Here is a 25,997-nt window from a genome sequence, read left to right on the forward strand (position 1 = left end):
ATGGATGGTTAGGGTAGGTTAAACTTGGATTTACTGACCAAATTCCTGAGTGCTAATAATTAAGGCAGCAACCCTTAAAACTTAAGAAAGAAATACTTAGAGGCAAAAAGGTTTATGTTTATGCTGTGTAAGAAACAGGGATTATTCTACCCAGAGGTGGTATAGGGAGACATAGTTTCGAAACTGAGTTTTAGGTGTTTTTAAGTTTATTTATTTTGAAAGAGAGAGAGAGAGCACAAACAGAGGAGAGGCAGAGAGAGAATCCCAAGCAGCACAGAGCTGGATGCGGGGGTTTTAACTCATGAATCATGAGATCGTGACCTGAGCAGAAATCAAGAGTCAGAGGCTTAACCGATTGAGCCACCCAGGCGCCCCTTGAAATGGAGTTGTTAAGCAACAAGAGATACTGGAAGCTATTTGTGTTAATTCTCACTTCACACATGGGCAAAGGGGCCCAAGAGAGATTAGGTGTCTTGGCCTAGGTGACACAGTTAGCAAAATCCAGGTAATCCAACTTTCATTAATAAACATAAGCACTCTGTCAGGCATTGTACAAAGTTCACTCTACCCTGCCATGTGATAAGATAAATCCATTAGCAATCTCTAGAGGTTTCTAAAGAGTTTTTGATAGAAGCTAGAAATTTAGTAAAATATTTTTAACACAGCATGAAAGACAGGTTAGCAGCCTTATAAAACATATCTTCATACAACTGTCTGAGACAAAGACAGGATAGACTATTAGGTAGTATTCATATTTGATCACCCTTATTTAATGCTTGGTACTTGTAAAGCTGCTAGAAATGAAGAAATAAATATCTACCTTTTTGATATCTATGTGACAGCTCTCTATCAGCACAAATAAACAGCAGTTAATGATTCACCCACTGTCATCCCTGGGTTATGTGCAGACATGGAGGTGTGGCCTCAAAGACTGATAAGACATTTTATTTTTCTCCTGTGTTATATCCTTGTAATTAGATAGGACTATGTACACTGAAGCTTGGAAAATCCATAGTACTTTAATGAAGTTTGCTATGATATATGTTCTTTAGTTGTCATTTCGGAATTTTTTCCTAGACCCTGTTCCTCCCATTAGAAGTATCTTTAGAAAAGCCTCATTTTTTGCTGGATTTTATAGATTCAGATTTTATGAAGATTCAGCCCCAAAGCTCCTTTTTTATTTTCACCTTTGAAGAACACTTTAAAGCAAATATAATAATATAAATTAAATTATAGGGAAAAGGTTTAAACTCATCACAAAAACAGTTTTCTAACATCTTGGAAGTATATATCTTCGTATAAGCAACTGTCATGCTATCATAAAACTGTTCCTACCTGTTGGATAGGGATCTTGAAAAACAAGATAGTATAACTTAAGTATTCTACAACTCTTCTCAGAAATGATGGTGGAAACTGAGTAAGCTCTTGAAATCTCATTATACAGTAAGTTTTCTTTTTGATTATTTTTGTAGGACTGACCTTATTCATTTGACAAGTATTTTTCAGCATCTACAGTGTGCCAAGCGCAGGGCCAGGAGATGTGAAGACGAGTAAGACCGTCTTCACCTTCAAAGACATGCATGACTATGCTCATGGCTCTGCAGCGGTTTTACTCGACCAGGAATAATAACAGAAGGAAATTGACATAGGTGTGTCTTTTCCAGCAATACAGTGAAACTCATTTCATGGTAACAATAGACTAGAATCTTTGGGATTTATTTTATGCACCTTTATTTGGGAAATTTGGGTTGTTAACCAACATATATATGCCCATTAAGATAAGTGTGCTCTTGGCCCCCTTTACCTCTTTCGCCCATCCCCCGCACTCACCTCCCCTCTTGTAACCCTCTGTTTGCTCTCTATAGTTAAGAGTTTACTTTTTTATTTGTCTCTCTTTTTTTTTCTTTGTACAGTTGGGTTTTTTCTTAAATTGCACATATGAGTGAAGTCACATGGTATTTGTCTTTCTCTGACTTTCTTACTTCGCTTAGCATTATAGTCTCTGGATTCATCCGCATTGTTGCAGATTGCAAGATTTCATTCTTTTTCATGGCTGAATAATATTCCTCTCTGTGTGTGGTGTGTTTGTGTGTGTGTGTGTACACACATATATACCACATCTTCTTTATCCGTTCATCTATTGCTGGACACTTAGGCTGTTTCCATAATTTATTATACATAATGCTGCAATAATCACAGGGGATATATCCCTTTGAATATATTGTTTTTGTATTCTTTGGGTAAATACTTAGTAGTGCAATTATTGCATCATAGGGTAGTTCTATTTTTAATTTTTTGAGGAACCTCCATACTGTCTTCCACTGCACAAGTCTGCATTCCCACCAACAGTGCACAAGGGTTCCTTTTGTTCCACATCCTCACCAACACTTGTTTCTTGAATTTTTATGTTAGCTATTCTGACAGGTGTGAGATGTTTTCTCAGTGTGGTTTTGATTTGCTTTTTCCTGATAATGAGTGATGTTGCACATCTTTTCATGTGTCTGTTGGCCATCTGGTATGTTTTCCTTGGAGAAATGTCTGTTCATGTCGTCTGCTCATTTTTTAATTGGAGTAATTGGTTTGGGGATATTGAGCTATGGAAGTTCTTTATAGATTTTGGATACTAACCCTTTACCAGATGTGTTATTTATAAATATCTTCTCCCATTTAGTAGGTTGTCTTTTAATTTTGTTGATTGTTTCCTTCACTGTATAGAAGCATTTTATTTCGTTGTAATCCCAGTGTTTATTTTTGCTTTTGTTTTTCTTGCCTCAGGAGACATATCTAGAAAGATATTGTTATGGATGATGCCAGAGAAATTACTACCTGTGTTCTCTTCTAGGATTTTTATGGTTCAGGTCTCACATTAAGGTCCTTAATACATTTTGAGTTTATTTTTGTGTATGTTGTAAGAAAGCAGTCCAATTTCATTCTTTTGTTTGTAGCTGTCCAATTTTCCCAACACTCTTTGTTGAAGAGTCTGTCTTTTCTCAATAGGTATTCTTCTCTGCTTTGTCAAAGATTAATTGACTGTATAATTGTGGGTTCATTTCTGGCCTTTCTATTTTGTTGTATTGTTCTGTGTCTGTTTTTGTGCCAGTACCATACTATTTTGATTACTATAGCCTTGCAATATAACTTGAAGTCTGGAATTGTGATACCTTTGGTTTTTTGGGTTTTTTTCTTTAGCAAGATTGCTATTGGCTATTTGGGGTCTTCTGTGGTTCCATACAAGTTTTAGAATTGTTTGTTCTAGTTCTATAAAAAAAAATGCTGTTGGTATTTTGATAGGGATTGCATTAAGTGTGCAGATTGCTTTGAGTAGTATGGACATTTTAGCAATATTCTTTCAATCCAGGAGCATGAAATATCTTTCCATTTGTTTGTGTCACTTTCCATTTCTTTCACCAGTGTTTTTTTTTTTAAGTTTATTTATTTATTCTTAGTAATCTCTACACCAGCGTGGGGCTGCAACTCATGACCCTAAAATCAAGAGTTTCATGCTCTTCCAACTGAGCCAGCCAGGTGCCCCGGCCATCAATGTATTATAGTTTTCAGAGTATAGGTCTTTCACCTCTTTGGTTTTGTTTACCTCAGGTATTTTATTATTTTTTACTGCAATTATAAATGGGATTGTTTTCTTAATTTCTCTTTCTGCTACTTCATTATTGGTGTATAGAAATGCAATGGATTTCTGGACATTGATTTTGTATCCTTTGACCTTACTGAATTCATTTATCAGCTCTAGTAGTTTTTTGGTGGAGTCTTTAGGATTTTCTATATATAGTTTCATGTCATCTGCAAAGAGTGAAAATTTTACTTCTTCCTTACCAGTTTGTATGCCTTTTATTTCTTTTTGTTGCTTATTTCTGAGGCTAGGACGTCCAGTACTATGGCGAATAAAAGTGGTCAGAGTGGACATCCTTATCTTGTTCCTGATTCTAGAGGGAAAGCTCTCAGTTTTTCCTCATTGACTATGATATTAGCTGTGGGTTTTTCATATGTGACCTTTGTTATGTTGAGGTGTGTTCTCCCTAACCCTACTTTGTTCAGGGTTTTTATCATGAATGGATGTTGTACTTTGTCATACGCTTTTTCTGTGTCTATAAAATGACCATATGGTTCTTATCCTTTCTGATGTGAGGTACCACATTGATTGATTTGCAAATAGTGAACCACCCTTGCAACCCAGGAATAAATCCCACTTGACTGTGGTAAATGTTTTTTTTTAGTGTATTGTTGGATTCTGTTTGCTAGTATTTTGTTGAGGATTTTTTGCATCTCTGTTCATCAAAGATACTGGCCTGTATTTCTCTTTTTTTGTGATGTCTTTATTGCTTTTGGAATCAGTGTAATGCTGGCTTCTTAGAATCAGTGTAATGCTGGCTTCTTAGAATGAATTTGGAAGTTTTCCTTCCTTTTCTATTTTTTGGTAAAGTTTGAGAAGAATAGGTGTTAACTCTTCTTTAGATGTTTAGTAGAATTCACCTGTGAAGCCACCTGATACTGGGCTTTTGTTTGTTGGAAGTTTTTTTATTACTGATTTAATTTCATTGCTGGTAATCAGTCTATTCAGATTTTCTATTTCTTCCTGCTTCAGTTTTGGTAGGTTATGTTTCTAGGAATTTATCCATTTCGTCTAGGTTGTTCAATTGTTGGCATATAATTTTTCATAATACTCCGTTACAATCTTTTGTATTTCTGTGGTGTCATTAACCAACATATTTAATTTGAAGAACTCTCTTGTTCCTTGCACAAAATAAAGTTTTTAAGAAACAGTGATTCAGAAGTCTTTTTGCCATAAAAAATGGGAAAAATGAAGATTTAAAGCCCACAGAAGGCAGCTCTATACAAGCACAATTTCTTGAGTAACTATTGTAAAAACTCTACCTTTGCTTTAATTATCTGAGTAACTGCTTCAATCTTCATTATATATTGATTATTTAAAGATGACTACTGATTCATGTGTGATAGATATGCCTTGGAGTAAAATATGGATCTAATATGTTACTAAAGATATATTTTATTCTGTTTTATTGGCCAATAAAAATTGGCCACTTGGTATTTGGAGATAATGTGTGGTTAAGCTTTTCTACTGATCTACTAATCAACACAGTGTTTCTCAAAGTGTGTTTCAGAGAACGCCAGTTCTAGAGGATGTTAATAGACATTGTGCAAAAATGGTTCCAGGTCTAACTACTTTAGGAAATATATCTATTTCCTATGGAACTTGAGAAAACCAGCTTGTGACCAAGAGAAGGAGATAGGATGTATAACATAACCTAAACATTTAATCAAAGAACTCCTTTTCTTAGGAACAGGGTGTTGTGCAATACTTTGGCAAATACTCATCTAGTGAATTCAGGTTGTTTGGGAAGATAGTTGAAAGTTGATTGTGTAGGTAAAGATATTATAACTTATTTCTGCATTTCAGAGGGACCACAGAAGAAGGTGAAATTGATTGAGCATGGTGGGCAAGGCACTGTTCTGACAACTTTACATACATTCCCTTGTTTAACATTCAGAACAACCTTATGAAGTAGCTACAGTCACCGTCATTTTAAAACTGTCCACATTCATATGGCCAAGAAGTGGCAGAATGTGGGTTCAAACCCACTATACTTAACTACTCCCCTATATGGCATTTCTAGGACTGGTTATAGGTCTAACCTTCCCAAAGCTGTCTAGCCTTGCACCAGTGTTAACAGAGTTCAGTGTTCAGTGTTAACAGAGTGCTGTTTTGAATGTTCTCTTGTCCTTATAGGGCTTATACCCAATGGGTACTCTTCCTTTCCAGCTTCTCATAGGTATTATCACTTGTTTATTTTTCTAGATAACCTGCAGAATAATTTATCATGTTCCAAAAATAAAACAAAAATTTTGTTGTGGCTTTCATTGTGTTAAAACTCTAAATTAATAGGAGGAAAATTGACATTTTATGATATTCAGTCTTTTTGTCCATTAATATGATTTCCTTTCAATCTTTCAATCTCGGGTCTTCTGAGGCAGTTTTATAGTTTTCTTCAAGTGCATTTTAAGTAACGCAAACTTATTTAGAGATGAACAAAACCCATCTTTGAAAACTCATCTCAGTCCTATAATGTTTACCTCACCTTTGGCCCTCTCTTAATCCCATGCTTTACCCCTAACTGTATGTCCCCTTCTCTAATCCTTGACAGACATTTGAAGTCTTATTCTACTATTTGATGCTGATATTTATGCTGCTGCTTCTATCCCCAGAAATTCTCCAGCAAGGCAGGACCCCTCAGGATTCCTTTTACCTCTACCAATCGTCTAGAGCAGATCTCATTTTCCCTGCGTCTCCTTCCTGTTCCACCCTGATTTCACAGCATTACTGACCTGACCCCTACCCTGCAGGCTCTTCCATTGTTGGAATGCTGCCCCCACTTATTTCTTGGCTCTGCACCTCCCCTTGGAGGTTTCCTCTTCCACTTCCTTCCCTCACCAAACCAGACAAGAGCTGTGACCTAAACAACTCTACCTCCCCATCTTCTACCTGGCCCACATGGTAGAATTTCAACAAATGTTTCGTCTCTTCCCCTGAAGTCCCATCAACAGAGATGGCGCAACTGGCTTTTTAAAATAAAATAATACTTGTGTTCATCTTTGTCCACCGTTGAAAGGATCATGACTCCCACCTAATTTTCATCCAAATATACATAAAGCACAAGGGATGCTTTTAGGAAGGCAGGAGGGAAAGTGGTGTTGGCAAAGCAGCAGAACAAGATAGCAGTTCATTTGTACACATAGCCGGAAGTTGATTGTTGTTCTTAGTTCAGAAAGTGGCTCATCACTACTGTGTTACCAGAACATTATCATTATATTTAAATAGGTGAGGTTTTAAACTTTATATATACTCCTAAGTAAGGTTTCATTTTGCTTTAGGATAGTTCTAGAGATTTCTGTTAATTCACATCTGATAGAATTTCTTGTTTTTCTCTAATAGAACACTTCTCTCATTTGACAATTAAATCCAATAAACTAAATAAAGGATAGTAACAGCAGTATTTCTGGCTTCTTCCATGTCCATCTATCTGTAAGAATGTAATCATTAGTTGACATTTACTGAGTGCCCAGTGTTTATGAGTGAGCTAAGCATTGCAAGGAGATATAAAAAGAGATGTGTGATTCTTGTCCTTTAAAAGCTGACATTTGTGGTGTGGAGGGGTGGGGTGGATGCCAACAGAGAGCTCCTAAATAATTTTTTAAGCCTCTGCTTAAAGACCCAGCCCTAGAGAATGCATGAAAGGAAGGTTTTCAACCAGCCTTTGCATAGGGAAACAGAAAATCCCAAGAAAGTGTTCCCTCGATTGATACAATTGTCCGTTTTCCTCATTGAGTCATAGACTTAATGGATGGAAACCAGATAATCATTTTACCATCAGTGTAGAGAGTGCAGGAACTGAGTGTGGAAATGAGGGGGCGAGTCATTTACTTCGTCTCATCTATAAGGAAGAGGTATGGACGCTTCAGCATCTTTACACATCAGCTATTTCAAAGTTCTGAAAATAAACCACCATCATCTTTCCCCCCAGACCACTTCAGCTGCCTCCTGACTGGACATCATACCCATTCCTGCCCAGTGAGCAAACAAATGAATATCTGATGGGTCTCTTAAACCTTCAATCTATCAACTATAATAGGTACTTGGCTCAATCTGATTAAGAAAAACAAATATGAGGGGCACCTGGGTCGCTCAGTTGGTCAAGTGTCCAACTCTTGATTTCAGCTCAGATCATGATCTCACAGTTTGTGAGTTTGAGCCTACCCCCCACCCTGATCGGACTCTGCACTGTCAGCACAAAGCCTGCTTGTGTGTGTGTGCTGTCTCTCTCTCAAAATAAATAAACTTAAAAAAAAAAAGTGAATATATTCTGGTTATTGCCAGAAAGAAACATCTCCACAAGTTTGTTTCAGCTAGTCTGCCCACAAGCTTTTGCTGAGTCTCTCCAAGGGATGTGTCAGGTGCTAGGCTGGCCCTGGGTATGTAGCTTAATAAGAAGTAATGCTCTCTGCCTCTGAGTTGCTTACAGAGTCATTGGGACTAGAGATTTGAAAAGAGGTCATCATGGTGTGATGGTGCAAGAAAAGTGTAATGGGGACACAGTAGGAGGCAGTTACCTTTTTCTTTCTTGCAGTGGGAGAAGGAATAGAACTAGGCTTTGAGAGGTAAACATTCTAAGCAGAGGAGACAATGTGCACAGGCACCAAGCCTGGTCTGGGAACGCAAGCAGCAACAGGGGAATGCCAGAAGGGCAGCTGAATCCAGCAGTGAAGGGTCTTATATTCGAAGCTAGGGAGATTATCCTTTATCCCATGGCTGAGGAGCCAAAGGAGGATTTTACACAAGGGAAATTGAGTAATTCTAGCAGCAGTATGAATGATGATTTGGAGTAGGGTAAGAGTAGAGGGCAGGGAGGCCAGTGGGAGGCTGTGGCCAAGGTCCATCTGGAGATCTTGATGGTCTAAGTCAGTGCCTTAATTCCAGGAAATGATGGGAATGGTAACAGGGCCTGCAACGTGCTTCATTAATTCACTGAAAGAAAGATTTATTCTCCATCGTTTTCAAGAACACTCTCAATTAATTCATATGATCAGCCACCAGAAAGATGCAAATCAAAACAATGAGATACTACTTCACACCCACAAGGATGTTTATAATCAAACACAAAGATAATAAGTGTTGGCAAAGGTATGGAGAAAGCAGAACCCTCATACACTGCTGGTGGGAATGTAAAATGGTGCACTGCTTTGGAAAAGTATGGCTCTTCCTTAAAAGGTTAACATAGAATTAACAATGACCCAGCAAATCCACTCCTAGGTATATGCCCAAGAGAAATTGAAAAATATGTGCACACAAAAACTTATACATGAATGTCCATCGCCACATTATTCATAATCGTCCAAAAAGTGGAAACAACCCAAAGGTCTATATCTTAGTCAGTTTGGGCTGCTACAACAAATTATCATAGATTGAGTGGTTTAAACAACAGAAACTTATTTCTCACAGTTCTGGAGGCTTGCAAATCTAAGATCGTGGTTGGATTCTGATGAGAATCCTCTACTTGGTTTGCAAATGGTCATCTTCTCATTATATCCTCCTGAGGGTTGAGAGAGAGGGAGTAAGCTCTTGTATGCCTCTTTTTATAAGGGCACTAATCCTATCAAGAGCTCCACCCTCATGACCTAATTATCTCCCAAAGACCCCACCTCCAAACACCATCACATTGTAGATTAGTCTTCCACATGTGAATTTGGTGGGAACACAAGCATTCAGTCCTTGGTTGCCCATAAGCTGATGAATGAATAAATAAATGTGGTATATCCATATGAGGGAATATTACTTGGCAACAAAGGAAAGGAAGTACTGACACGTGCTATAACATGGATGAACCTTGAAAACATTAACACTAAGTGAAAGAGGCCAATCAGTCACCAAAGACTACGTGTTGTATGACTCCATTTATGTGAAATGTCCAGAGTAGGCAAATCTGCAGAAACAGGTGGATTAGTGGTTGCCTGGGCCTAGGGAGGAAATGAGGCAGGGAATGATAAAGGGAATGTTTCTTTCTGGTGGGATGCAAATATTCTAAAATTAATTGTGCTGATGGTTGCACAACTCTGTAAATAAACTAAAAACTATAAGATATATGGCATATGAATTAGATCTCAATAAAGTTGTTACCCAAAAAGGCAAAAATGTTACATACTAATTATGGAAAGAGAGAAAATATAAGTAAAACTAGTATAACCTTTTCCACCAATTCATAGTATGAAAAGTCTATCTTTCCTTCTCCAGATGATCACTCCATCCCTTTGGAGACCATACTTCTCACCAAAAAACCTGGGGCTGATACATGCAAAGGGACAGTCCTTCCCAGTGCCAAAAGAGAGCATTAGAGCCCAAGTCACCACTTCTCCATGCTCCTGCTCTTGAGGCTGGATCCATGGAGTTACAGTTCTTGGGGAGTAAGACCACAGAGGTAAAGTGCCATTTTCATCACACCATATCAAGGTTACATACTATCAACATCACTTGTCACTGTTGATGTTGACCTTGGTCACCTGACTGAGGTAGTGTTTTGTCAGGTTTCTCTACTGTAAAGTTACTCTTTTCCCCCCTTTCCATACTGTACTCTTTGGAAGGAAGTCATTCTGTACAGCCCACACTTAGAGTGGGGAGTTATGTTCCACCTACTTGTGGGCAGAATAGATTTGCAGAGAATAGATTTGGGAGATATGTCCATTCTCCCTGTACTAGTGAGGGTTCTCCAGAGAAACAGAACCAATAGGAGATGATTAGATAGATAGATAGATAGATAGATAGATAGATAGATAGATGATAAATAGAATATAAAGATATACACATACAGAGAGAGAGGGAGAGATTATGAGAAATTGGCAATTATGGAGTTTGGCAAGTCCCAGGATCTACAAGGTGAGTTTGGCCACCGGGAAACAGAGGAGGCCTGATAGTAAATAGTTCTGATCTGAGTCCGAAGGCCTGAAACAATGTTTCAGTTTCAGTCTGAAGGCAAGAAAAAAGCCTTTTTCCTAGTTCAAAGGTTGTCATGTATGAAGAGTTCTCTCTTACTTGGAGGAAGGTCGACATTCTACTGATTGGATGAATCCCTCCTACCTTAAGGAGGATAATCTGCTTTACTCCGTCTACCAATTTAAATGCTAATCTTACCCAAAAATACCTTCATAGAAACATCCAGAATAAATTTTAACCAAATATCTGGGTACCCCATAGCCTAGCAAATTGACACATAAAATTAATCATCACAAGTCCACACTTTGTAGGCCTGGCACCCATATGCATCTCCTTAAACCATACTTAATCTCCAAATAAAGACAATAGCAAAGTCATAATTCCACCAAACACAATACAACTATCTTGCATACAGCTGAAAACACACCAACCCCTTATCCAGAAGAAGAGATAAAGTCCTTAAGTAATGTTTACTCTTCTCCTTGGTATCCTATAGCTTAAATATTCATGAAAACTATACTCCTTGTTTCTCTAGCTGGTCATATGGTTGTAGCTGGTATTTATAACTACTTTCTTCTACTACCCATTCTGTATTCCCTTTACCCTCAGCAAGCCCCTCAGTTGGCCATGGTTCTTTACCTGATGGAGCGACCCAAACCTTCATTCTTGAAGGATCTGGGCCATTAATTGTCCAGCCTGGATTGGGTTGTAGATTTCCCTTTACCTTAACCATTGGGCATGGTAGTACTAAGAGACACCGAAAGGGATCTCCTATACTCCAGACATACTCTTTCTTACACTCCATATGGAGTAGCAGCCAAGGTTCCCCTTGGTAGTGAAGATCTGTCACCCCAGCCAGCACCATAGCTCCCTTCTTTGCTTGTTGATTCAAAGGCATGAGGAGCCCAAGTGGCTAAGCAGCCGTCTTAACTTTCAGTTCAGTGGACTCATTGTTGTGTCTTTTGGTGGAAGCATTCTTCCCTTTAGAACTAAAGCCTCTAGACCAGCAAAGCATAGGTTGTGGGAATAGGAAGCAAAAAGCTTTGTTAGTGGGTCACTAGGAGTAATAGTAAGTGGTGCCACTTGCATTTCCACCCCTTGATTCCTGGATTCATGAATGCTGGCTAGGGGACAAACAGCATCACATATTGGATGCTGATTTGCAGCATGTACAGCTTTCTGGGGAGCCTTGCCCCAGCCCTGCAAGGTATTTCCAACTAGCTGGTGCTGTAACTGAGTCTTCAAAAGGCCATTCCACCATTCTATCAAGCCAGCTACTTCATGGGGGGTGGGGGTGGGGTGCGGTGAGGAGGGGAACATGGTAAGACCAGTGAATCCCTGAGCAGGGACCCGCTGCTTTACTTAATTTGCTGTTGAGTTCCATGATGAGAAGCAATGCTGTGTGGAATACCATGATGGTGGATGAGGCTTTCTGTAAGTCCATGGATATTAATTTCAGCAGAAACATTGCAGGCAAAGAAAGCAAACTCATATCCAGAGTAAGAACCTAGTCCAGTAAAAACAAAACACTGCTCCTTCCATCATGGAAGCAGTCCAGTATAATCAGGCTACCACCAGGTAACTGGCTAATCACCCTGGAAAATCATTTCCTGTTGGAGGCTCAGTATTGGTTTCTGCTGCTGACAGATTGGGCCGTCAGTGGTGACCAAAGCCAGGTCAGCCTTGGTGAGTGGAAGCCCATGTTGCTGAGCCCATGCATAACTTCCATCCCTACCACCATAGCCACTTTGTTCATGAGCCCTCTAGGTGATATGACAGAGCCTCTCTTTGGGGAAAGACAGAATGAGTCATCTTTTCCACTTGATTATCAAAATTCGCCTCTGCTATGCTCACCCTCTGGTTAATATTCATATGGGACACAAATATATTCACATTTTTTTCCTATTCAGTGAGGGCTTTCTACATACACTTCCCCAAGTTTCCTTGTCACCAAGTTTCCAATCATGTTTCTTCCAAGTCCCCGACCATCTAGCCAAACCATTGGCCATAGTCCATGAAGCAGTATATAATCACACATCTGGCCATTCTTCTTCCAAACAAACTGACAACCAGGTGCACTGCCTGAAGTTCTGCCCACTGGGAGGGGTTCCCTTCACCACTGCTTCCAGGGATGTCCCAGGAAGGGGCCTTAGTTCTACAGCTGTCCACTTTCAGGGGGTGTGGTGCCTTCATATTTCTGCAGAACCACTTGTAAACCAGGCCCAAATCTTCTTTTACTCTGTTACTGATTGTAGGCAAGGCTGGGGAGGTGCAGGCTGGGGGAGAGAAGATAGTCCAGCAGGGGTGAAGACCAAGTACATTTGGTCCTCTTTTTCATGTAACTTACTTGTGCACAATTACAAATATACCACTTCCATTTGATGATGGAGTGCTGCTGTGCATGCCCAGTTTTATGGCTTAGTGGGTCATATAACACCCAGTTCATAATGGGAAGCTCAGGTCTCATGTAAACTTGGTGGCCCATAGTTAAGCATTAAGTCTCTACTAAAGCCCAGTTGCAGGCTGAGAGCTGTTTCCCAAAAGGACAGTAGTTATTTGCAGAAGATGGCAGAGTTTTGCTCCAAAATCCTAAGGACTTGGGCTGCGGTTCACCTGTTGGGACCTGCCAAAGGCTCCAAAAGCATCCTTATCTGCCATTGACAACTTAAGCGCCATGGGATCTCCTGGATCATACGGGCCGAGCAGCCGAACTGCTAGTGGGGCTCAGTCTAGACTTGTTGCAGAGCCTTCTGTTGTTCTGGGCCCCACTCCAAACTAGCAGCTTTTTAGGTCACTTGGTGAATGGGCTGGGATAGCACACTCAAATGAAAAATATGTTGTTTCCAAACTCCAAAAAGGCCCCCCAGGTGTTGTGCTTCTTTTTTGGTTGTAGGAGGGGACAGATGCAATTTAAGGAGTTATGCTCTGCCTCCTAGAGGACAGAGTCTCTACATAATTTATTTAGAGTTTTTCTGCACAGGAGATTTGTCTATTTTCCCAATTTCTTTTTTTTAATGTTTATTTTTTATTTTGAGAGAGAGAAGGTGTGTGTGAGTGGGGGAGGGGCAGAGAGAGAGAGAGAGGGAGAGAGAGAGAGAGAGAGAGAGAGAGAGAGAGAGAGAGAGAATCCCAAGCAGGCTCTGCACTGTCAGCACAGAGCCTGATGGGAGCTCATTCTCACAAACTGTGAGATCATGACCTGAGCCGAAATCAAGAGTCAGACGCTCAACTGACTGAGCCACCCAGGCGCCCCTATTTCTTTATTCAAGTCTTTATGTATGTCAGTACAGGCCCACAGATATTTATTTATATTTTGAGTTATAATCCAATACTATTTGATTTTGTTGCCCAAATTGTTCCAGCTTTGGCCATTGGGATCAGTACTTTATAAAGTTCCATAGATGGTTTCAATGTGTAACCAAGGTTGAGAACCACTGCTTTAGGTAAAACATCGTTTAGAATTTTACCACCAGGAAAGAAAGCATTGATTTCCCTCAAATCAGGACAGATCCAAAGTGAAAGGAAAAAGAACCACAGATAGAGTCATATGCACCTGTAAATACTAATCTACACCATCAAAGGGCAGTTAGGAGTTTCTCCTACTCCACTCCCTTTTGTAGTGTAGACAGTGAGGATACATAAAATAATACTTGTTTCTTGATTAGGACAAATTTTAAATAAGTGGAGATGGTAGAATTCAGTTCTTGAGCCGACAAACTAAGAGCTGCCTAGTTGCCCGGAAAAAGAGAAGACAAGACAGTGACCTGATAACGCCAGTGGTTAGAGCTCCAGATGTGTCTCTGCAGAGATGAGTGGTTGTCTTGGGGGAGCCGCCATTTCCAGTGAGTGGTCTTGGCAACAGCAGCCTCAGTAGCTTCACCTTCAGGGAAAGACTCAAAGCTGATTCCAACTAGACTTAAAAGGGCTTTTCCAAGGATCCCTGGCATGCAGAACTGACAACTCAGAAAGTTACTGGTTCGTTATTCTGAGGTAAAACTCCTTTCCCCACATGTGGGCCCAGCCAAAGGGATAGCTCATTTCTAGCCCCAGTAATAATTTGGGATTGCTATCAAGAGAGCCAGGCATGTCAGCAACCTTCCAGTAACATTTAACAGCAATGGCTGTTGTATGAATTGGGATGTTTAGCTAAGGAGATACAGCCGAAGGGGAGGGAGTTTTCTTACAACAACTCTGGCATAGTTTTCATAGAACAGTGCTTTTTGGAGCGCCTGGGTGGCTCAGTCGGTTAAGCATCTGACTTCGTCTCAGGTCATGATCTCATGGTCCCTGAGTTTGAGCCCTGTGTTGGGTTCTGTGCTGACAGCTCAGAGCCTGGAACCTACTTTGGATTCTGTGTCTCCTTCTCTCCCCGCCCTTCCCCCATTGGTGCTGTCTCTCTCTGTCGCTCTCTAAATAATAAACATTAAAAAAAAAAAAAGAACAGTTTCTCAAGGTGTGTCCGGAACCAGCAGCATCAGCATCCCCTAAGGACTTGTTGGAAATTCACATTCTCAGATTGCACACCAAACCTACTGAATTAGAAACTCTAGGATGGGTTCCAGCAACCTGTGTCCCAACAAGCCCTCCAGGTGATTCTGAGCACACTCAAGTTTGAGTGTCCACTGTCACTGCCCTACAATAAACCCAAGCAATACTAGCTGTCGGTTTCCCTCTTTTCTTGGTGGTTTCTGTAATGGAAAATAGTGACCCAACTAGTCTCAGTGTCTCAGAAGCTCCCCCATCAGTCCTGGGGAAGAGAAGGAACCACGTTTGTATCCCCACAGCCTACGCCTGGCACATGGCAGGTGCTCAGTAAATGTGTACTAGATGAAAGGATGAATGAATAGAAAATAAAAGGCGAAGAATACCTGGAGAGATTGGTGGATGATCTCAATCAGCGTGGTCCTAGAGTGGGGGCTTAGAGACTTTTCACAATGCTACTGCCTAGCCTTTTGGGGTAATCATCAGAGACTGACTCAGAATCTCTAATTGCTCAGCTCTACCACATTGCAGCTACCCTCAGGGACCCCTCAGGACATTGGTGCTCCCCCTAACAAACAGCACTGCCAACTTCCTCTTTCCTTGAACCAGACTGAGCTGAAGAGAAAGGAGAGACGTCAAGAGAGGAGAGAACAGGGGCCTTGATGAACAGGAGGATGTGACCAGGCAGAAGAAGGGATGGCCACCATGGAAGAAAAAAAGCCAGCAGGGAAATAAAAGGTATGCCTCAAGCAAGGCAAAGTGGGTTATTCCAGTAAAAAGGTTCATAGAACATGTATGCAGAAATGTAACAACTATGCCCACGTATGTCCTGGCCTGGATCTGTGGGATGTCTGGGGAGAAGCCGTGTGTGTGTGTGTGTGTGAGAGAGAGAGACAGAGACAGAGACAGAGACAGAGACAGAGAGAGACAGAGAGGGAGAGAGAGAAATCTCCTAACTTTAAAATGTTGGCTCTTACCTGTAGAAGTAGCCAATGGAGGACAAAAAGCATCTGCCAACAGCCGGGTTGCAAGCATCTGTTGGGAAAATTTCAGTTTTTTCCTTAAAAAAATGATTTTTCTAGTTCACATTCATTAGGATGGCTATCACCAAAAAATTGGAAAGTAGTCCGTGTTGGCCAGGATGTGGAGAAATAGGAACCCCTGTGCACTGTTTGTGGGAACGTAAAATGGTACAGCCACTTGGAAAACAGTTCGGCAGTTCCTCCAAAAGTTAAATTGCATGGAAATACAATACGATCCAGAAATTTTACTTCTAGGTATATCCTCAAAAGAGTTAAAAGCAGGAAGTCGTATACTTACATATTCACTGTTCATAGCAGCATTACTTACAAGAGCCAAAAGGTAGACATAATCTAAGTGCCCATCACCAGATGAATGGCTAAACAAAATGTACATACCGTGGAATATCAGTCAGCCTTCAAATGTAATGAAATTCTGACACATGAATGAACCTTGAAGGCATTGTGGTAAGCGAAATAAACCAGACTCAAAAGGATAAATAGTGTATGATTCTGCTTCTCTGAGGTGCCCAGAATAGGCAAATTCATAGGGACAGAGAGCAGGAAACAGAACACTGGGGACAAGGAGGAAGCAATGAAGAATCGTCGTTTAATGGGTACAGAATGTTGGTTTGGAAAGATGAAATAGTCCTGTAAGTGGATAGTGTGATGTTTGTACATAGTGTGAAGATATTAATGCCACTGAACTATGTACTTAAAATGGTAAATTTTATGTTATTTACATTATTTATTTTAATTATTTAAGTTTATCTTTTTTGAGAGAGAGAACATGCACAAGCAGGGAGGGGCAGAGAGAGAGGGAGAGAGAGAGAATCCCAAGCAGCCTCAACACTGCAAGTGCAGAGCCCGATGTGGGGCTCGAACTCACAAACCGTGAGATCACAACCTGAGCCGAAACCAAGAGTCGGACGCTTAACTGACTGAGCCACCCAGGCGCCCCTGTACATTATTTATCTAAAAAATAACTAACATTTATTGACTGTATGCCAGGAACTGTTCTGGGGGCTGTGTGTTCTCACTATAACCCTCTGAAGTAGCTATGATTATCGTGCCAATTTACAGATGAAGAAACAGAGGTACAGTGAAGCATCTCTTTCAGGTCATTTCTGGCCAGCATCAGAGTTAGGTTCACGTCTTGGCCCTTAACTGTGATGAACACTGTCTCTGCTCCACCTAAGTAATCATCTCAGAGACTCCATCTGCATGCAACTCAACTGTCACAAACCCTGGCTCTGCTTCTTGCTGGCAGTGCGGGCTTGGACAGATCACTTGTGCACTTTACCTCCAAAATGTCCCAAATTGTTCATGTCTCTGTATCTCCACTTCTATCAGCCTCTCCAGCTTCTTCTTCAGCAGCAGGTTCCTGAATGGTCTCTGGGCCACCACCATTTGCCGTACCATCTATTCTCTACAGAGCAGCTGGACTGGCCTTCAAAAGTCAGAACCCGTTACTCCCAGCATATAGCTTTCCAGAGGCCTCCTGCAGTACCCAGAACCACTTCCTAACTCCTAACCCTGAGGGAATAGATAAGGCTGTGCTTATATCTGGTTGCCCCCAGGATTGGGTGGAACAGTAAGTCCACCACACCAGAAGCCCCGGGTAGGAAACTCTGTTCTTCAGGAGCTGGCCCCTGCTTCCCTCTCCGACTCTATTCCAGTCATTCCAGCCTTCTTCCTAATCTTCCAGCTTGCGCAGTTGGTCCCACCTCAGGGCCTTTGCACTTGCTATTTCCTCTGCCTGGGTTGCTTTTCCCTCAGGTATTGGTATGAACGCTCCTTTTTGTCATTCAGGTTACAGCTCACTAGTAAATGCCATTCCCTTAAGCTGCCCTCTCTGAACACTAATCAAAAGCAGACCCCAAAACACATTATCTATCTTATTTTATTCCTCCGTAGCACTTACAACTATAAGATAGTTATTCACAGACTTAATTTGTGTATTGTTTTTATTTTTCCTTTGAAATAAATATAAGTGCCATGAAGGCCTTATATTTACCTTGATTCACCAGTTTCCCAGGACTGAGATTCATCCATGCCTGGCACATCACAGGTGCTCAATAAATATTGGTTGAACAAATGAATGAGTAAATGACCCTGTGCATCCTTACCTGTAAAATCTGGGCCTCCACACATGCTGGTCACCCTGCCTCGATGGTTGCTGTCCCTCTTTGCCTAGCTGACTTCTACGTGGACAGGGTCTCTGCTTTTCACCCTCTCAGGGGTGCCTTCTCTAACTCCTCAGACCAAGATGAATGTCTTTGTCCCCTCCACGTATCATCACCTAGTTCTTAATGTCTGTCTCCCTGGCGAACATTTCAGCTCCGGGAAAGCTGGGACCCTGTCTGTTTGTCCAACACTCTATTCCCAGTGGCTAGCACTACGCCTTGCTTTTATGGGCACTCAGTAAATGCTTTTGAATGAATTAATTTGTGAAATTTAATCAATGCTTACCTGGATTGCTGTGAAGAATGATTGAGGTTTTGTGTGTAATGTGCTTAACAGAGTCTGGAACACAGTGATGGCTGCATCAGAACAGCAGCAACAGTAACAAACACATGTTAGAGTCAGAAGGGGCCAGGCCAGCCGCTCAGCGAACAGAAGCTAGCACTCGAATACTTTCACCGCCTGGTTTTAAGGAGGCATCTTGGAACAAAAATGAAATACCCACGACTAATATTGATGCCAGTGGGACTATCAAATTTCACAATTCTTTCTGCATTTTCTTTGACAACTCTGGCCCAATCAGGTCACTGTCACTCTTAGGGTGACACACGGAAAGATTCAGCTTTCTGAAGCCTAAAGCTTATTCAATCCGGGGCACCCTCATTAAGAAAAATAATACAGAACTACAAATAACTACAACTTGAGCTGTGAAAGTGAATATTAGGAATGAGAAAAAATTGCCAATTACTATTTTTAGAAAGCTTCCAAATACTGCAAATATTTCAAAATTCAGAAAAATAACATGATATTTTTATTAGGTAATGGCTAAATAAATCACCACTACATTATAAATTTTGGAAAAATAAAAAATTTTTATTAGTTAATGATTAAATAACCTGTATAATATTTTTTCTTTACATTTTTTTGGCTACATAATCACCTGTTTATAGGATGACAATGTTTGAATTGTCATTCTTATAGAGGAAAGAGAAAGATTTCAGTCTTTTCTCTAGCATAACTGATTGAAATTTGTTTTTTATTATCAATAAATTAGAAAAGTTTCCTTCAGCTTCCCAGCTCATGATTTCTAATGCCTCACAAATGTTTAGGATTGCTATGTAATTTGGGAGAAACTCTATCAAGTTTTTTCATATGCGCACTGTAAGATTTCAGGACATGATCGAGGATGTTCCTCCCAGGAGAGATCTTTCAGCCAACAGAACCAAATTTTCCACCCCCAGTTTTCATCTTGATGATCAAAATGTTCCACAGATCAGCTTCCAGTGCTGCATTTCAAGCCTTGCTTCTCCTTTAGTACCCCTATACTGCTGATGGTGGGCACTGTGAACACGCTCATGAAGCAATATGACCTCTTGCCTCTTCATGTCACAGTGTCAGATAAGTTGGAACAGTATATGGCTGGAGAAAGCCTGGAGCCACGCCTGCATCTGGACAGGTCACAGTAACTTCACTGTATGTGAAATGACTGTGAACCACATTGATACCTGCCAAGAAACCCTCCCGAAATGGATCCCCCAACTCAACTTCTCCTTAGCCCCCCAAGGGCTTATGGCCACTCCAACACCACCCAGCACAGGGTGACAGAGGGGAAGCTGGAGTGGCAAAAACATAGCCATTAGCCAGTTAAAGTGAAAGTTCTTATTTTTGTAAATCTTATGAAAACACATGACCACGTGAATATGTTACAGAGTCTTTGCCAGGATTTAGAAGGGCCTATGCAAATGAGGGGCCCACGGACTTTAATACCACTTATTCAATGAATTAAATAACTGAATGAAAGAATAAATGAGTTGAATAAGCTGAAAAGGTGGAGGACATCCTCAGTATTAGAATTTTCTAGTTGATGGACTTGCAAAGATCTGACCAAGCCAGCATGATAATCCAGTCTCTGAACCCCATTTCAATTCCCTTTCCATAGAATCATACTTCAGCAATTGATGATGTCCAAAAAGTGTTGAAACCAACAAGTGTAGTTCTAACAAGAGCTTTTCCTTCAAATTGAAGTTTTTTGCTTGTTTGTTTTTTTAATGTGTATTTATTTATTTTGAGAGAGACAGAGAGAGAGCATGAGCAGGGCAGGAGCAGAGAGAGAAAGAATCCCAACCAGGCTCTACACTGCCAGCAAAGGCCTGACATGGGGTTCAATCCCATGAACAATGAGATCATGATCTGAGTCAGAGTTTCAACCAACTGAGTCACCCAGGAGCCCCAAACTGAAGTTTAAAAAAAAAAAAAACTATTGTATACAAGCTCTTCACTCTGTAAATTCTTAATTTAAGATTGTCAAAAAGGGGTACACAGCACATATATGTCCACACAACATATATGTTTTTAATAGTCGTATATTTATTTTTAATAAGATTAAAGAAATATGTAAATAAATATTGAACTCCAGTTAATGATACACATGCTGACATGTTTACGGGTGAAATGTACTCCTATCTGCAAACCTATCTTGAAATGCACAAAATGGTAAGTTGGATCAATATTCAGTATATTAGTCTGCTAGGGCTACCAAGACCCTTGTGTACAAGAGACCACAGACTGGGAGGCTTAAACAACAGAAAATTTATTTCTCACAGTTTAAGGTGCTGACAAGGTAGGCATCTTTCTGAGGCCTCTTTTCTTGGCCTGTAGGCAGCTGCGATCGCACCATGTACTCACATGACCTCTTACGGAAAGACACTGGAATCCTATCAGGATTATGGCCCCACCCTTATGGCCTCAGTTTATCTTAATTACTTCCTTAGAGGCCCCATCTCCAAATACAGCTACACTGGGAGTTAGGTCAATGTATGAATCTTGGGGGAGACACAAGCATTCAGTTTGTAACACATTGATAAAGGAATGGATAGATTAGGGTAAAGCAGATAACAGTAAAATGTTGGTTGTAGAATCTAGACGGTAGGTATATGGGTATTCACTGTATAATTATTTCAACTTGCCTACATGTTTGAAGATTTTCATAGTAAAATGTTGGGTCAAAAGAAAGAGAAAGTGGGGCGCCTGGGTGGCGCAGTCGGTTAAGCATCCGACTTCAGCCAGGTCACGATCTCGTGGTCCGGGAGTTCGAGCCCCGCGTCAGGCTCTGGGCTGATGGCTCAGAGCCTGGAGCCTGTTTCCGATTCTGTGTCTCCCTCTCTCTCTGCCCCTCCCCCGTTCATGCTCTGTCTCTCTCCGTCCCAAAAATAAATAAACGTTGAAAAAAAAATTTTTTTTTTAAAAAATAAAAAAAAAAAAGAAAGAGAAAGTTCAGGAGAGTCAAGTATGGGGAGGTTGAGCAACTTTTCCAAGTTCACACAGCTAAGAATTGTCACAGCCAGGCTTTGAACTCTGACCTTTCCAGTTGTTGAGCCCAGGTCCTTAACCAGTACATACACTGACCCTCCTTAACAACTGATCCACTCACATTCATTTCCCCGTTTACACACACACAGCTGGTGTACTTTGATTTTACAAGTGGGGAAACTGAAACCTGGAGAGCTAACTCTAGGACTTGCCCCACTGGTTTGCCTGGGAGGTAAGAGCACAGATGGCCCCACTGCTGGCTCATCTTCCCAGGTGGAGTGTGTGGAAAGAGCGTGTGCTTTAGCATCTGATGGACTTACATTCAAAAACTGACTCCAGATAAACTGTTTTTAGGATCTTGGGCATAGGGATGAAGGGTAATGTTCTGGAAGCTAAAATGGAGAGAGAGCGGGGCACCGTCCTCACTTCCTGACCCTGAGGAATTGCAGTGTGAGAAGGAATTCAGCCTCCACCCAACAGGGCTTTAAGGTCCTCAGAAGTTGCCAGGTTCCATTAAAAAGAAAGGGAATGTTTGGAGGAGCCTTGGTTTTCTCATCCATAAAATGGAGGGTGATAATGCCTGACTCAAAGAAGCTGTATAATAATTAAGTGAGAGAGGCGCCTGGGTGGCTCAGTCAGTTAAGCATCTCTCATTCACTGTTTTTGATACTCATTTATTCTTGTTCAATTTCTGCCTGCTTTTCTCTCATAATTTTCTTTCTCTCTTTTGGAATATACAGGACAATTTCCTGAAGTCAGTTTCAAGTGAAATCTGAAATCAGTGGAATGTCATTAAAAATTTTTTGCAAATTAACCCTCACTGAAGTAAAAGGCACACTTGAATTCTATTTGTATAAGTCTTTTAAAATAAAAAAGGCAACATCTCAGTAAATGTAATGTACAAGATTACATGTTGCTACCATTACATCAATAAGCAGCTTAAATTATTATAGGCAATCCTAAATACACTATAACTAGTCAGCAATAAGCTATCATAGTATATAGAGGTTAACTAAGCCTTACACCTGTTCCACACTATGCAATAGAATATAGACTAATCAACAAAATTTCCAGAACATATCTTAAAAGTTATGTGACAACATCAAGTAATGCCCAGTAGAACACCCCCAAGGAAAATTAGCACTAACCCCTTAGTGCCAAGGTCTTCTGGCCAAAAGATCAACTCCAGTCTCAAGTCACTTAGGCAAAATAACATTTCACAGGACCTACTAAGTAGATTACAACAAAACAAAGTATGGAAATAACCAATCTACACAGGATATTATCTTAGATAAAAATCATGGGGAAATGAAAATGGGATCTGTTCGTACCTGTATTTGTTGTGCAATATCATTTAAGTGGGTACAGATGAATTTCTCATCAATCCTCATTCCAATTCCAAATTGATATGAGATTCCAGTTCTCATATCAATTCCACACATTCCTGTACATAAAAAGACAATCATATATTTTCAAAAAATCTTTGCATTATTAGTTGTAATCACCATTTAGCATCTTGGTTATTAGTAGCAATGTATGTCCTTTTTTTAACACAGGCACAGGACAAACGAGATAAGAGCAGTATTAGTGACAACAGAGGAAAAGTAGGTTGGATCCAGTCAAGTTCTAATGTGACAAGAATACTTTATAAATGCCTTATATGGGTGACCCAATGGATACTTGGAGCCCTTCGCACATGTCAGCAGTCTGTTGGCAGTCAGGGAATGGACACATTGGAACCTGAGGGTGCTTTCCTGCCAACTAACAGATGTGGTAATGTCACATAATAAAAACTAAGGATTTAATAATTTTTTATCATTCATTATTAATAGCTACTATGCTTTAATTTTTCTCTTTGAGCACATTAAGCAAACATTTAAAAATCTTTGTCATGCTACCCCTTACTAGAGGCTATGTACTGATAATGCACTGTGTCTCATTATCCCCTTCTAGAGGTGATGCACTGTAATGCATTCTGTCACTACCCGTGATTCCAGGTAATGTGCCGACTAGGGAAGAGAACACCTGGGAAGAGACTGGGATTTGGGAAGTCTATCGGTTCTAGAGGCTGGAAGTTCAAGATCAAGGTGTCAGCAAGGGCATTCTCTTTCCAAAGGCTCTATGGAAGACTCCTTCCTTGTCTCTTCCAGCTGGTGGTGGTTCCTGACAATCCTTGGCATTCCTTGGCTTATGGATGCTAGGGTGCTGTGATAGGGGGACTTGCTGGATATGGGCTATTTGGGGTGCCAGAGGAAGCCATGCACAGAAAGGTGTCATGGCTTTCAACTTGCCTAAATTTGCTGTCTGGGGTGCTAAGGAAAGCTGTTCACAGGGAAGTGCCATGCTGGCACCATTCTGCTGTGAAGCTGCCCACAGGGATGTGCCATGTGCCAACTGACCACCAGGGGCTGCTGGCCCCTGCTTACTGTAGGAACCCAGTCTGACAAGCTACCCTCATGGCAGAAGCCTAGTTTTATGAGAAGCACATTAGAACCAGGAAGCAAAACCCCGTTTCCTCCAGTGTTCCTCCAGTACCTTTTACCAACAACACTTAGCATCATCTCAGTAGGCAAGGGAGAAATATTTATAGGGTCCACCTCCATTATCACAGAGCAGGCAATGAAGTATGGATTTGGAGCTGAGAAGCAATAAGTTAATAATTGACACAGCCTACCCCTTTGGCTATACAGCTTCCATATACACCTCTCTCTAAACATTGCAACTTCTATAAAATAGCAAAGCAACTTTATATTTCTAACTAATAAGATACAGGTGTCCTTCCAAGTGAAGAAGTTCTCACCCTTTCCTCAAAATGAAGAAAGGCAAGGTCCAAACAGTCACTATGTCCATCACTGATTATGTTAATTAACCCCCAAATCTTGTCACAATTCAATTTGCTATTCTGTTACCCTAAAGACTAAGCTATAAAGTTATTCTCCAACAACTTATATTTAAAAATAAAAATGAGAAGAAGAAAGATGAAGAAAATGGTTGATATATGCAAATAAAAACCTACATATACCAAGAAAAGAGAAAATGTGCAAAGCAATACACTCCTCGTTTCTTTAATTGGCCATGAGGCCATAATTGATATCTATGACTTCTTTCCTTTATTACTCATTTTGTATTTCTCTCACCCTCAGTCAGAACCTCAGCTGGTGGGGATTCTTTAAGTGGTAGAATAGCCCAAATTCGAAAAAGGACTGAGTAGTCAACTATCTTGCATTTGTTGTTTGTTTGTTTCTATGGTTTCCATCATAACACTGGGCATAGAAATACTAAAGACACCCCAGAAAATCCCCTGGGTTTCAGACAAAGTTCTCCTTGTCCCTACTGTGTAGCAGCAATTTAGTTTCTCCGTGGTGGTTCAGATCAATCACTGTGGCCATTAGAGAACTTCTTTTCTGCCTGTTGGTTCAATGGCATAAAGCAGCCCAAAAAGACCAGGTGGACATCTCACTTTCCAATTTAATGGAACTGTAGGTATTTTCCCCAGTGGAAAGATTTCCTCTTTCAGGACTAAGACCTCCAAACCAGCAGAACCCAAGGTTATCAGGATGAAAAGCAAAAATTAACTGGAAGTGAGTTCATTAGGTAAAATAATAAAAAGAACCACTCCCATTTCTAACCCTTGATTCTGGCCCCGTGTGTTCTGCTTATGTGGGAGCAAGCAGGATCCTTTCTCCAGGGCAACCTGCCTCTTCTTGAATCAAGGAGCTTTGGGTCTGTAAATTGACCTAAGTCTGGAAACTGGTAAGAGGCCATGACTGTCCACAGTGGTGGCTCAAGACAGATGTTTGGCTACTAGACTTAGAGTGTTTTCCTCTCATATAGACCAAGCCATACTCTAGAAGGTGGCTCATCTATTTCACTCCAGGAGCATGGCAAATTCACTACCATCAAAGTTCAGGCAAAGGCATCCTGATTACCCTCCACCATAGATGTACCCGCTCTGCCTCTGGTGATTAAGGGCTGCCACTATCTCTACCACTGTAAGATCCCATCGTCACCATTGGGATTGGGGAGGCTGTGTCAATGGTGATATCTCACACCTGGCCTCCCAAGCAGAGCAACCACAGAGCTGTCCTTTGAGAGAGTTTGCAGGGGCTCCACCCGTTAATGCATTCCTCGGTTGCTTTAGTGAGAAAGATGTGTTCTGGTCTTGTCATGCGGCATAGTCAGGTGGCAAGACTGAATAATGATGTGATGAGTACGGTAAAGAAATGTTTTGTGCCATCTTCTGGGCTCTGTTCACAATTGGCTAATTTTTTCCCTAATACTATGGACCGTTTAGATATTTTCTGAATGATGGAAACGTACAGAATGGCATTAGGGTACTACATGAATCAGAGCCTCAGGATGGCACAAACCAGAGAAGTCTCTGGGTTCTTCGGCTGCATTCATTTTTGACTCTTCTTTCTAGGATTCTGCTATTATTATGACAAACTTCTCACCCTTAGTCTTGGATTTCTCCATTCAAATTCCAT

At 40.8% G+C, this 25,997-nt stretch overlaps 1 long non-coding RNA gene across 1 annotated transcript; it reads left to right on the plus strand.

The window, feature by feature from the left end:
- Positions 1–227: 227 nt before the first annotated feature.
- On the plus strand, positions 228–16,930 carry LOC128314033 (uncharacterized). Its single transcript, XR_008295371.1, has 3 exons — positions 228–1,649; positions 9,821–10,004; positions 15,608–16,930. It is a non-coding gene; the product is annotated as an uncharacterized LOC128314033 (long non-coding RNA).
- Positions 16,931–25,997: the final 9,067 nt, after the last annotated feature.

This window comes from Acinonyx jubatus, chromosome A1, assembly GCF_027475565.1.
Source record: "Acinonyx jubatus isolate Ajub_Pintada_27869175 chromosome A1, VMU_Ajub_asm_v1.0, whole genome shotgun sequence".
NCBI classification, from domain to species: Eukaryota; Metazoa; Chordata; class Mammalia; order Carnivora; family Felidae; genus Acinonyx; species Acinonyx jubatus.